This window comes from Pogoniulus pusillus, chromosome 14 (genome assembly GCF_015220805.1).
Source record: "Pogoniulus pusillus isolate bPogPus1 chromosome 14, bPogPus1.pri, whole genome shotgun sequence".
Classification (NCBI taxonomy): domain Eukaryota; kingdom Metazoa; phylum Chordata; class Aves; order Piciformes; family Lybiidae; genus Pogoniulus; species Pogoniulus pusillus.
The window spans coordinates 17,223,440-17,235,483 of NC_087277.1; the positions used below are offsets into that span (position 1 = coordinate 17,223,440).

General features: G+C 44.1%; 1 protein-coding gene across 5 annotated transcripts in view; it reads right to left on the reverse strand.

The window, feature by feature from the left end:
- SLC45A4 (solute carrier family 45 member 4) overlaps positions 1–12,044 on the reverse strand; it is an 89,191-nt gene that overhangs the window by 63,492 nt on the left and 13,655 nt on the right. For 2 of the 5 annotated variants that reach the window (XM_064154382.1, XM_064154383.1), the window contains exon 1: positions 3,028–3,146. The exons of 2 other annotated variants lie outside the window; for them this stretch is intronic. The gene's annotated coding sequence lies outside the window, so the exon portion shown is untranslated. One more of the 5 variants, XM_064154384.1, reaches the window with a different exon arrangement.

Consider the following 12,044-nt stretch of genomic DNA (forward strand, 5'->3'; position numbering starts at 1 on the left):
TTCTGCCTAAGATGCAAGTAGAGATGTCCATATACTGTGGGCAAAACAGACTACCCACTCTAGAAAATTGAACTTGAAGTCATCAGTATTCAACTAAAAATGACAGCAGCACATCATAGGCCAAGTTTACAGATTAAGCCAGACAAGATCAAATGCTACTGTGTAAAGGAACTGGAGTCAGTTTAAAGGTAATTAACCTCTGAGGTCACAGCCCTGGGAGATGGGTCCAAATTGAGCCTGCTCTAAGCTCTTCAGAGCATATATTTATTTCCACACAGCATAATAAAAGGGAGTTGCTTCAGAAAGCTCCTTAAATAGGCTACACATTTGCCTCAGTGTGAAAAATTAGGGTCACATGTACTTAGATGTACAAGCATGTGCATTGTTTCAGTCCCAGTTACTCCATGGTTGGTTGGAAGCCTTGTAAATATTCCACTTGCTGCTCCACAGAAAAGCCAAGTGAACAAAAGTTGCACCTCATGAATTTTGTTGTAATGTGACACAGAAGCAGCAAACATGTTTGCTCACTATATCAGTCTTCTAACCACTAGTGCCACTAATGAAGGACACCTCCAGCAGAAAATACCCTTTGTTGGCTAAAGGCAGTACCAGTGTATTTAAAACACAAACTGAATTGTGAAATATTTTAACTTTGAGGGAGAGGACTACTTTCAACTGCAAGTAGCCCCCATAGCATCCCAACAAGACACTGTCAGCAGATACTGCTCATTCCTTTCTCAGCAACGAACTCCCAGAGAGCAGCAGGTTCTAGCAGGAGTTAGCAGGCATTATGCAAGAGGGTTATCTATAGAACCATACGTTTTCAATTTTAAGATGCTTCAGTCATACATAATTGAGTGCAAGAACTGCTATCATTTACTTGCTTAGAGAGGCATGAGCCAACCCATGTACACTGGCCTCTGATATTACAAATAGCTAACTGAAAGAGAAGTTGTTCTACTGATCCCGTCTCTTACATCATGGAAATTGTTATTTTGTCATGAAAGCTCCCTTAAATGTCTAACTTAATCTCATTAATATAGGAATGAAGTTCTCACTTCCAAGACAGCAGCTGTCACTACCTTTGACAGGCATGGGAACTCATTTGGATGCCTCAGAGACTACTAGATGAAGTGTTAGGAGCTTAAGGTAGCATGAGCTTTTCAAGCACACAGTAAAAATAATTCTGGAAGACTTTATAGCCAGTGTCAACTACATACTTTAATCTTTTTTTGGGAAATACTTATTTAGGAAGGGAAAAAAGTAGGTCTGTCAAACATTATCAATCCAGTATGGTCATTAAACCAAGCAAGAACAACCTTGTCTTTTGCAATACTGGGGTGGGGGAAGAAGCATACACAAGCTAAGTCACTGCAATCACATCAGCAACAACTTCTGCCAGATATCCACGAAAAAGCCTGACTTGTTGAGGAAAACAAAATATTCCTCAGCTCTTCCTTTGAACTCAAGTGCCTGCCAAACCATATTTCATTAAATATTTTTGTAGCACTGTCTGATCAAGGCAGTGGAACATGATGCAGATCACACTGGAGCATTTTTCACAGAGCACTAAGGATATGTACTGTAACAGTGCAGTTTCTTCTCATGAATCCTCATAATGTTGCAATTATTTGTCCATGCTGCCTGACTATAAAGGTTCGCTTCTTGTTGCATCTCTCCTGAAGAAATCTCCTCTGTCCAACACTCAACATCCTGCAATACCTTTCCTATCCTTTCCTATTTGCAATTCTCTGCATTAGCCAAGCCCTAGCAACACTGATTCACTCGCTGCACCGAGTGCCAAGTCAGAGCCTTGGCTAGATCTTTTTCTTCTCTTTTTTTCCCTCTATACACAGAGAATACTGGAGGCCAATCACTACCATAGAACATTACCCCACAGGGAAAATATTTTTCAAGGTTAAATGTTTTCTGCACCTGCTAAGGTGCTAAATTAGGACAAATCACTGATAACATGATCTTCAGGATAACTACAGCTTTCACAGTAGATTTAAGAGTTAAGTGTCAAGTAGTTTCTTCCTCCAGAACTCTCCCCATCACAGACTAAGTCAGATGAGTCTCAATTGTTTTATGATAAAGATCAGGCTACAGATTAACTGTGGAATTATTCAAATGGAAGACTGGTGAAGTTCAGCAGTCTGAAAAACTACACTAATTTCCACCTTTAGTCCCTTTGCCAAGTCCTTTTCCAGCATACTCACCCGCCAACATAATCCCAAAGGGGCATGCAGACACCTTTTTCACATCCCATCTTCCCTTCATTAGTACCTATTATCCCAGAATACCCCGACCAAGCTTCTCCAATCCTAATATTAATTTCTCATCTTTCCCCAACCTCTGCAGCCCTACATCTCCTTTGTCCTCACCACAGAGCTGAACGATTTTGGTTTTCCACCTCTGAAGCCCCATGTCTCTCTCACCTCAATTCTGATGCCCTTCCCCTCCTCTTTAACATCATATCTCACTCAAGCACTTCATTGCCTTCCCATTTTGACAGGTCCCACATGCCCCATCCCCTTCATCCCAAAGCTCCTCATCCTTTTCTCACTCTTCTGACCCCATAACTCCTTAACGCAAAAGATTCCCAGCCCTTCCTTGCCTTCAGTCCCACCCAAATCTCCCTCCCACAGCTCTTCAAATCCCCCTTACCTCCTTTGCCTCAAACCCTTCTTCTACACCTTCGACAGCCCCTCACCTTCCTCATCCCCACATTCTTTCCCCTCACTCTCATAAGCATCTTGTCTCATCCCAAAACCTCCCTCACCTTCAGCCTCTCACCTTCCTCATTCCCTCCCTCACCTTTGCCAGCCCCTCACAATCCTCACCCCCAAACCCTCCTTCAACTTCACCAGTCACTCCTCTCCCTCCCCTCAGAGCCCCCCAACGGCTCCTTTAAGGTCATACTCTTCCTTCACTCTGCAGACACCACTCACAGCTCAGCCGCCCTCCCTCCCGGGACCAAGTGCCCGCTTCCCCGACCCGAGACCTGTAACCCGCCAGCTCCCTTACCTGCCCCCGGGTCTCCCCCTGCACCCGGGACCAGCTCCGTGCGGCGGGGGAGGCGGCGGTGCCGGGAGGTGGCCGCGACGGCCGGCGGGGAGGGTGGGGGGAAGGAGGAGGGGTGAGGTCACTCACGGCGGCAGGAGCGGCAGGCGACACCGGGCAGCAGCGGCCGCTTTATACCGGGCTCCTCGGAAACCGTCTCCCGCTTCCGCTTCCGCCCCCTCCCCGCGCCGGGGGTCATGAATATGCAGTGGAGGAGTGGCCCGGGGGGCGGGGGGCGTTGCTAGGGTGACGAGCGAGCGGGCTACGGGGTCGATCAGGCATCCCCCCAGGGGCAGGGGTGCCGGGCGCCAGCAGCCCCCGGCGGTTCCGCGGGAGGGGAGCTGCGGTGGGTGGCTGTCCGGGCTGAGGCAGGTGTAGCGGCCGTTCCTAGTGTCGGGTGAAGGGCGAGCCTGGCCGCACCTCTGCCTTGGCCGAAGAGAGGCTCCTGGCCGGGACGAGAGCTCGCTGAGGCGCCGAGGCTGGCTGGAAGCGGCACCTGATCCGCGCACGCCGGGGCAGCCCCTGTTCGCCGCACGGTCTCGCAGTGACACGGCTCAGGGTTGCGCCAAGTGTGGCAAGTGTTCCAAGGGAACAGCTTGCAAAGTACCGCGGTGGACGTCCTTCCCTACCTGTTTAAAGACTAGCGTGGCCCGGAGGACAAGGGAAGTGGTTGCCTCCTGTACTCAGGACTGGTGAAGCCACGTCTTGAGTGTTGGGTTCCGATGTTGGGCCTCACTACAAGGACAGTGAGGTGATGGAGCAGGTCTAGAGATGGGCAACAAAGCTGGCGAAGGGTCTGGAGAATGAGTCTGGTGAGGAGCAGCTATGGGAACTGGAGTTGTTCATGCAGAGAGAGGGAGGCTGAGGGGAGACCTTGCACTACCTGAAAGGAGATTGGACTGAGGTGGAGGTTGATCTCTTTCCCCAAGTAAGCAATGATATAATGAGAGGAAATGGCCTCAAGATGCACCAGGGAAACTTCAGAAGAAAATTCCTCACTGAAAGGGTTGTCAAACCCTGGAACAGGCTGCTTAGGGAGTGGTCAAAGTCTTATTCTTGAAGGTGTTTGAAAGATGCATAGATGTGGTGCTGAAGTGCATCGGTTAATGCCAGTCTTGGTAGTTTACATGAGGAAAAGTAGTGCCTTTTTCCTCAGGTTTGGCCACGTGTGAGGTCTCATCCTGCCTCCCCACCTTGCCTCTACTGCTCTACTTCCTCTCTACAGCCTGGTGCTTCAACAGTGCACCACACCAGGTCATCATCACCTGCTCTGTGCAAGAGGGCATTTAGCATTTGTCACGTCCACAATATGCTGCAATTCATATGCAGCTTGCAGCGATTGTATACTTTGGTCCTCACTGAAGCCACAATGCTACCACATTGTAAGCACCCCCTGCAAACTTCCCACAAAAGACCACATATTTTTAGAGCAGGCATATGGGATTTATCCCAGATTACTTAACGTCTCCTTGCCTTAACTGTGCTGACTACATTGGGCAGAGTAGTGTAATATTTAATTTTCATTACTTACGTAAACTAGGGATGCATAAAGTAGTGAGTGGCATGTAAAAATGCACATTTTATTGCATAAGTGTAATTGTTGGCTGTTTCTTGACACACTGTTAACTATATATTCCAAACCTTTTTTTTTTTTTTTAAATTTGTGAACTTCTTTCTCTGCAGCTCATGAATAAACAAACCATGGAGCATACCAGACTTTAGAAGAAGGAAAACCACAAAAGGCAAAATGGAAGAACTGCACACATCTACACACTATTAAAAAGCAATGTGAGTCATGAATCTGACAAAAGCACTGAGATTGCAAGCCATGAAGAAAGAAAAAAAGGGCAGTCTTTTGTTCTAGAATGCTGTTATCAATATGTATCGATTTTTAGGCTAATTCAAACCAAGGATTGAAAAGCATGCATGACCACAACCATGCACAACTCACTATATTAACTGTCCTCTGGCGAGGATTCCAAAGTCTGTTCAAGGTCTGATGCTTTTTTTGACATACTACTGCTGTTTATAAATATTGTAATGACTTTGCTAGCTTTTTGAAAAAATATAGTATAATAATTCCCTTAATTGTCCAAATGGTAAAGATAAAACTACCATCCTGATGACAACCTCATGTAACAGCTACCCTTGACAGTGAAACAACATCCATCATATCACAACCAAATGTACGTAGTATAGCTTAATAAAACATTAAAGTTTATTCCACAGTAAACCCAAAATATACCTGTATATATAGTAGTAGAAAAATCTGAGGACTCATGGTAAGAGAAAAGACTTTAGCAGGAATTATTTGAGATCCTAACACAATTGAAATCACTGAGTAGAGGTCTCAAGGTAGGAGCATAGTTACTACTTTAAAATGTGCTCTGTGTTACCCATAAATTTGTGGCAGCCTGGGCTCCCTGACATGTGTTCACTTCCCTTTAAAAAAAAAAGAAAAAGAAAAAACCCTTCTGGTTTTGGGTCCTTTTGCTGCATGCTGTTGTCGCAATGCATGGTCTTTTCCTCACCCTGACATTTTAGACCTGTTTTGGCAACGTCCAGACATGTCCAGATATTTCTCCATTGTATTTCCTCATCTGATTTTCACTTGAGAGCTGTTAGCCCTGAGCTGAGCCTAGAGTCAGGGTAATTTTCTAGAAAATATTTTAGTTTACAAAAACCCAGCTTTTCATAATGAGAGTGAGGGGGTGGAAGAAAAATAATCCAGAGAAGCAGACCCACCTTTTCCCTCTGAGGTTCTTACTCAACTCCAAATATTTAACCCATAATAAATAAATGTATCCTCAAGTCTTGGCATGGGAGGCTTGAGTGTCAGTCAGGAGACTGATGTGCTGTCCAGACGTGTGCTACGTTACCCTGGGAGATGCACTGATGTTTGTGGGACTCTGAGAAAGTCACCTAAACTGTGGTTGAGTGCCAGGATGGAGATTTGCTCTCCTTCTGTTTGGAGGGTCTGCCTTGAGCAGATCCCTCGACAGGGTAGTATTTGCTAGTCTTGTTCCTCAGCTTGATGTGTAGTGAGTTAAGCCACTTCAGTGATATCCCCAGGGTATCTTTCTCTAAAGAAAGCATCCAGAAGTGACCTTAAAATCTCTCTCGAGGACTCTTGGTTATGCCTGTATCTATTTCTGAGTCATGTAGTTTTAGAAACCCCTAACGTGCTGGTCCCTTATGCTTGCTTCCACTGATTTGTTTGGCAATGACTTAAAAATCTATGGGACCTCTGAATACTGCAGACCAATATCTTGCACAAAAAGCCTTTCCCTCAGTTTTGGCATAGCAGTTGGAGCAAGGGGTCTTCCCTAGTTAATAAGATACATTAATTAACCAGACTCAGGATCAGTAACAAGCTGCCTGAGTTCTCCCTACTCCATTTCACAGGTACTTGGCTTACAAAATTGTTATGAAAATTTACTACCCAGCCAAGCCAAACAAACAACACCCCCACTATTATTTTACATGCGTGTCAAAAGAAATAACTTGCCGCAAGCAAAGTGGGTGAAGGAATTTTACGAGGCTGTGTCTGATCCTCCCTCTCCCCTCCCTCAGACAGTTGAAGAAATATTTGTATGATGAAAGGGGTAAGGGAGCAGAGGACAGCTGGTTAGGAATTAATGAAATGTTTGAGCATTATCATGCGATAATGGATTTAGCTGAGTGTTTGCCAGTGTTCAGATCTAGTGTGAATTGCTTTATATGAAACGCTGGGACTCCCAGATTATCCAAGCCTCATGAGGCTGCTGGGGCTCCTAAACCCTTGAAAGCTGTAACTTGCAAAAAAAAAAGGTAATTCTTCACCTTGTTGGACAAAAGCTCACAGGATTGTTTTGACTCACTTTCAGGCTTAATGAAGTTTGACCTCTTAGAGGTTTCTCCTAATGGGGAGTGGTCATGGGTTTGGGAAGCTTGAGGCTAGGCTTGAAGTAAATACGAGCACCCGTAAGTTTAGGTGAGGTCTCCTAGCCAGGACACTTGTAAACAAGATGTGAAAAATGAGTCTCAACTTTTACTCATTTGGCCTGCAACTTATCCCCAGAGTATCTCTCACAAAGGGTGAGATATCTGATGGGAAACCTATGATCTGGGCTTGAAACTGCTGTTTATCCTTCCTCTCACCCTTCTCCAACATATGCTGTCATAAAGCTGGAACTTTAATGACTGTGTAAAATGGCCCATGTCCCTTGATGCTTTTTATTTTTTTCCCCTAGAAGCATTGGGATGTTTCTGTAGCTGCCTGTTGGATGAGGGCCGTAGGCTTGCAGCAAGCCAACCAAAGATACTTTGTCTGGTTTCAGATGAGTCTTAGGAGGGGCTTATGGACAGTGAGACATTGCCTTTGAGTTTGTGACTGGCACTCACACAGGTGGAATTGCTAGTTAGTTTATGTTTCCTGTGGTAGCCAAGACTGACTTTGAATTCTGAGAGCAAAAGGACTTCAGACAGGACCTGGAGGTACAGAGCATGACCCAGCCCTTTGCCCTGTCTCGTGCCCAGAGTTTACCCTCCTGGAGCCAGCTGGCTCTTGTTACCCTAGAGCAATGTCAACAGTCCTAAGCTAACAGGCTTGTGTGTGTATAGGGTCTCTTTGCCTTTCTCCTGGACTGAAACCTGGAGTAAAAACACTGGATACATTCCCACACCATCCCCACACGGAAGATCAATGGCTCATGGTTGAGGCTCAAGCCAACAGCACTTAAATTGGCAAGATGCTAATACAGCCTGTACGATGTGTTTGCTGCTGCTGCCACTTGTGAGGTCTCATCAGGAGCTGATGCCTTGAAAAATGAGAGTTCCCTATCATTATTTTCCTGGTTTGCACAGCTAAAAAGTGGTATTAAAATTATCCTGCCTCTTGAATTTATGTGATCTATAATTATCTTCATAATAAAACTCTGAGGAATTAAGCTCCAATGCAGTTTGTAGTCGACATGGGATGACTTGACAGGCCCCCAAGAGCTATGGGTTTCAGACCCCATTTAAGTGCCAAGAGCACTTAAAATGCTGCTAGATAGCATTTGAGAACTGCAGGGCCCACTCAAGTCAGTCCCTTGCAGTGGAGAGACTTGAATCTCTGGGGTTTTATGCAGTTTACTCTTTCTGTTTCTCACAGCCCGGGCAATAAGCTCAGATTAGTCAGTTTTCCTTCTGAGCTGTCTTATGCTAAACCATGACTGTGATATTTATAAGGTTTCCACTGCTACACAGGAATATTTCTGCTTTGGTCTCTCTACTTTTGCTAAAAGCCAAATTGCAAAATGGATACATTTTAATCCTATTTGGTTTGCAAAGAACCAAAATCCCAAGCCAAAGTTTGAAATGCAAGAGGCTGTTAAATCTGAAATTATTTTCAAGTGACTTTTTTTTTTCCAAGTGACTTTTCTTAGCCTTACCCTGGTGAACACTTGCCAGTATTATTGTCAATTTACACTGGTGGATGCAAAAGAAGATTACTTAGTTTTCTGGCTACACAGCTTCCTGCTGGAAAGCAAACTTCACTCAAGTTTCACTTGAGAGGTCTTCATTCTTTAATGCTTTCTTGTAATAACACAACTTTTCATGGGTTAGTTCACAGAATGTTTGGGGTTGAAATGGACCTCTAGAGATCATCTAGTCCCACTGCCCTGCCAAAGCAGGATCACCTAGGGCAGGCTGCACAGGAACACATCCAGCCAGGTTTTGAAAGTCTCCAGAGAAGAACTCTCCACGTTTATAGATGATAGCCAGCTGGGCTGGGCCAGTGCAGAATAAAATACCATATTTTATCTGGTTCCAGCACAAGTGCCTGGTCTGTAGCTCTAGACACTGAAACATGACCTCTAGTTAACTGGACATTTATCTCTGTTCATGTTGCCTTCTTGTTTTGCAGCCTTTTAGCTACATCTGCATTCAAACTGTGCAGGTGTTAGTGAGCACATCTATTTTGATCACCCAGATGGGACCTGAAGCCTCTATAACTTTCCTGGAGGACTTGCTTTAATCTTTGCTTTGCTAAGGCCTGTTACAACCATGTGTTGTGATTTACCTCATCTATGCCTTTGCCTAGTCGGTCACGTAGCTAATTGGCAATTGCAATATTCTGTGTCCCTGTGTCATCAGAACAGCATCTGGAAAACCAGCAGCATTCTCTCTAGTTTTGGAAAATCTTAGGAAACAACATAGAAGGAGCTACACCTAGGCTAGTGACTTCTGCAGCTATGACTCAGTGTTAGCAGAAGTCCACAAGCAGTTGCAAAAAATAGATGCTGTTGTGCTGACTATATTCAGGTTTTTTTTTACATTCCCCTGAAAAAATGAGTAACACTCACCTGGGCGATGGAAAAGTGAGTTGGATTGGCAGTAGTTGGCAATGGGATGGAAAATTAGTATGTAAAGAACCTAGTGATTAAGATAATAAAAAACAATGTTAAGAGTCTTAGGTGAAGCCAAGTTTTATAGCCCTCGAGCCTTTAGTTGTGAAATTGTTGGCTCTTGTTTTGTTTCTGGAATAGAAATCTATTTAAATGACTTAAGCAACCCAAGTTTCAAGAATAACCCTGAGCAGACTGTTGTAGTTGTGACCAAGACATTGAAATGAATTAGGTGAATACTTTTTAGTCTAATTGCTTCAATTTCCAAACACAACCAAACAACTTCAGACCCCAAAGTGTTTCATATGAAAGCAATTTGAAACATTTAGGATAAAATAAAGTGCATTTCCAATGTCCAAAGTTAATTGGAGTGGAAATAAACTCCCCAGCAAAACAACTGAGATTTTAAAACATTATTTTAATCGCTTCTCCCCACTAAAGATTGGGTGAAAAGTGGTAGATTTGTCATTTGGGGAATTACAGAATCACATGGAATGTTAGGGGCTGGAAGGGACCTCAAAAGATCATGTAGTCCAACCCCCCTCAAAACAATTCTGCTCAACAATTTTCCCTTTTCCTAGAACTGAATATCACTCCAATCATCAATTTTCATGTAGTGTTTGAAATTTCTCTGCCTGAAGCACAGTGTGGATACTGCACGCTGCTGTTCTTAGGGGTTAGTTTCATTTTACGGCTGAAAGGATGTAAAAACTACTTGGTCCCAAAAGGAGCAACTTTTCCTCTTCATCCACCAGTCATGTGCACTCAGGATGAGTTTGTTCACACAGACAATTTGATGGGAAACCCTGTGTTAAGAAAGGAATAGTTTTCTGCTGGATAAATCATGCTGACTGACTCATATGACAGTCCGAAGCCTTGTTTCAGCTTGTGAAGGCTGGCAGGTAGTGGCCAGGCCCTTCCAAATAATACTGTCTTTTTTAGGATCAGTCACCCTCCAGTTCTCACTTCTGACCCCTATAAAATCAGCAGCACTTTCTAGTTTCTTAAGCAATTTCATCATCTTCCTCCCACACTTCCCAAGTCTTCCCAGGGCTACAATGTAACCTGCTAGAGGGGGACCTGGAGGTGGCACTGGTCCTTTTTAGAGCTATATGTGTGACATACCCTTTCAACAGCACAGAGATGTGCTTTCCTGCTGCTCTTCTTGGACAATCCTATCAGTTCAGCAGCTTCTTTCCTTATTTATAAAGGGAGCCTGATGACTAAGCTCCTAAATTAAGTACCTCAAAGATTCAGCATTGCTTTGGTGGGATCAAAAATTTTGTGTTACTGGTGTGGGGTTGGGCTTTTTTTTGTTGTTGTTTTGTTTTTGGTTTGGTTTAGTTTGGTCCCCCCCGTCTCCTATTATTAGTGAATAAAATGCAGCAGGGAGCATTTTTTGAACATGTCAGAATAGGATTGAATTGAATGTGTACCAGCCCATTTTTCTGGACTGGCAATGCATTTATGCTGAGTGCAGATGGATCCTCTCCCTAAGGACATCTGAGCACTTACCTGTGCCAGAGCACATAAAGGCAACAGGAGCTCAGAATATAGTGATTTGAATGGAGATTATTTACAACCTTGAGAGCAGACTCAAGAGGTTATGGCTTAAGATACAGAAATTAGTAAAACTGAAAGTAGAGCAGGTTCCTAGCAATAGGTTATTTGGGAAGTTTAGCAAGTTCCCTAGGGAACTGCTGTTGCTGTGGAGAACTTTGAGAAGAGATCAGGAGAAATGTTTTTGAGGAGTTTGGATTTTTCCTGTCAACTAATCAGATGTGTTTCTGCCAAAAAAAGGCCTTCCTCAGTCCCAATGAAACGAGAACTGTCCTGAATGGATTGCTCCCAATTTGAAGAAAGTATTTTTTTTTTCCGACTGGCAAATGTTTCCTGTATTTTCCTTGCTCTTTTTTCCCCCCTGTTAGCGGTTTTGGTCAGACCAGAAGTGTATGTTGCAGAATCTGCCAGAAAAAAATATTTTCACAACTGATATTTTCTTAAATGCCTGTCAAAAATTGCTGGTCAGTGTCCTTGGAGACAGAAATCCCCTCTTCACAATACAACAGGCACAGAGCAGACACCAGACACCTCCTGATTTTTCTTATCGTCTATGAGACTTGAACTGAAGACCTGCTAGTGCTGTCCCCATAGTTCACCTTGTCATTCACTTGCCCTTCGTGATGCCAAGCAAGCCCATGATGTTCCCTTTAGAAGTTTATATTTTGCCCCCTGAGGAGCAACATTTCACCACCTCTCAGTGTGGTCTGGTGAGGCTGTGACTGGAGTGTGGCTAGAGAAATTCAGAGGAGAATTTGGGGACTGTGGGGCATTGAACCGAGCTGAAATTTATTTTGTCTTCTCTTCATAGACAGTTCTGGCAATCAGCTGTCAGATGGCCTGGGCCTTTTGTATTGATCTTTCATGATCCTGCTGTGGAAACTCTTCCTTTTTCAGAGCTGTGAGCATGTTTTGTAGATGATACTGGCTTTATGTCATCCTTTCTGGCTTGTTTTGAACTTCACTTCCCAGAATGAGAGCTACTGCTGCTCTTTCACTCCCTTTTCCCTCCCCTGCTCTTCTAATGAAGTATTTCACCAAACTATGTCT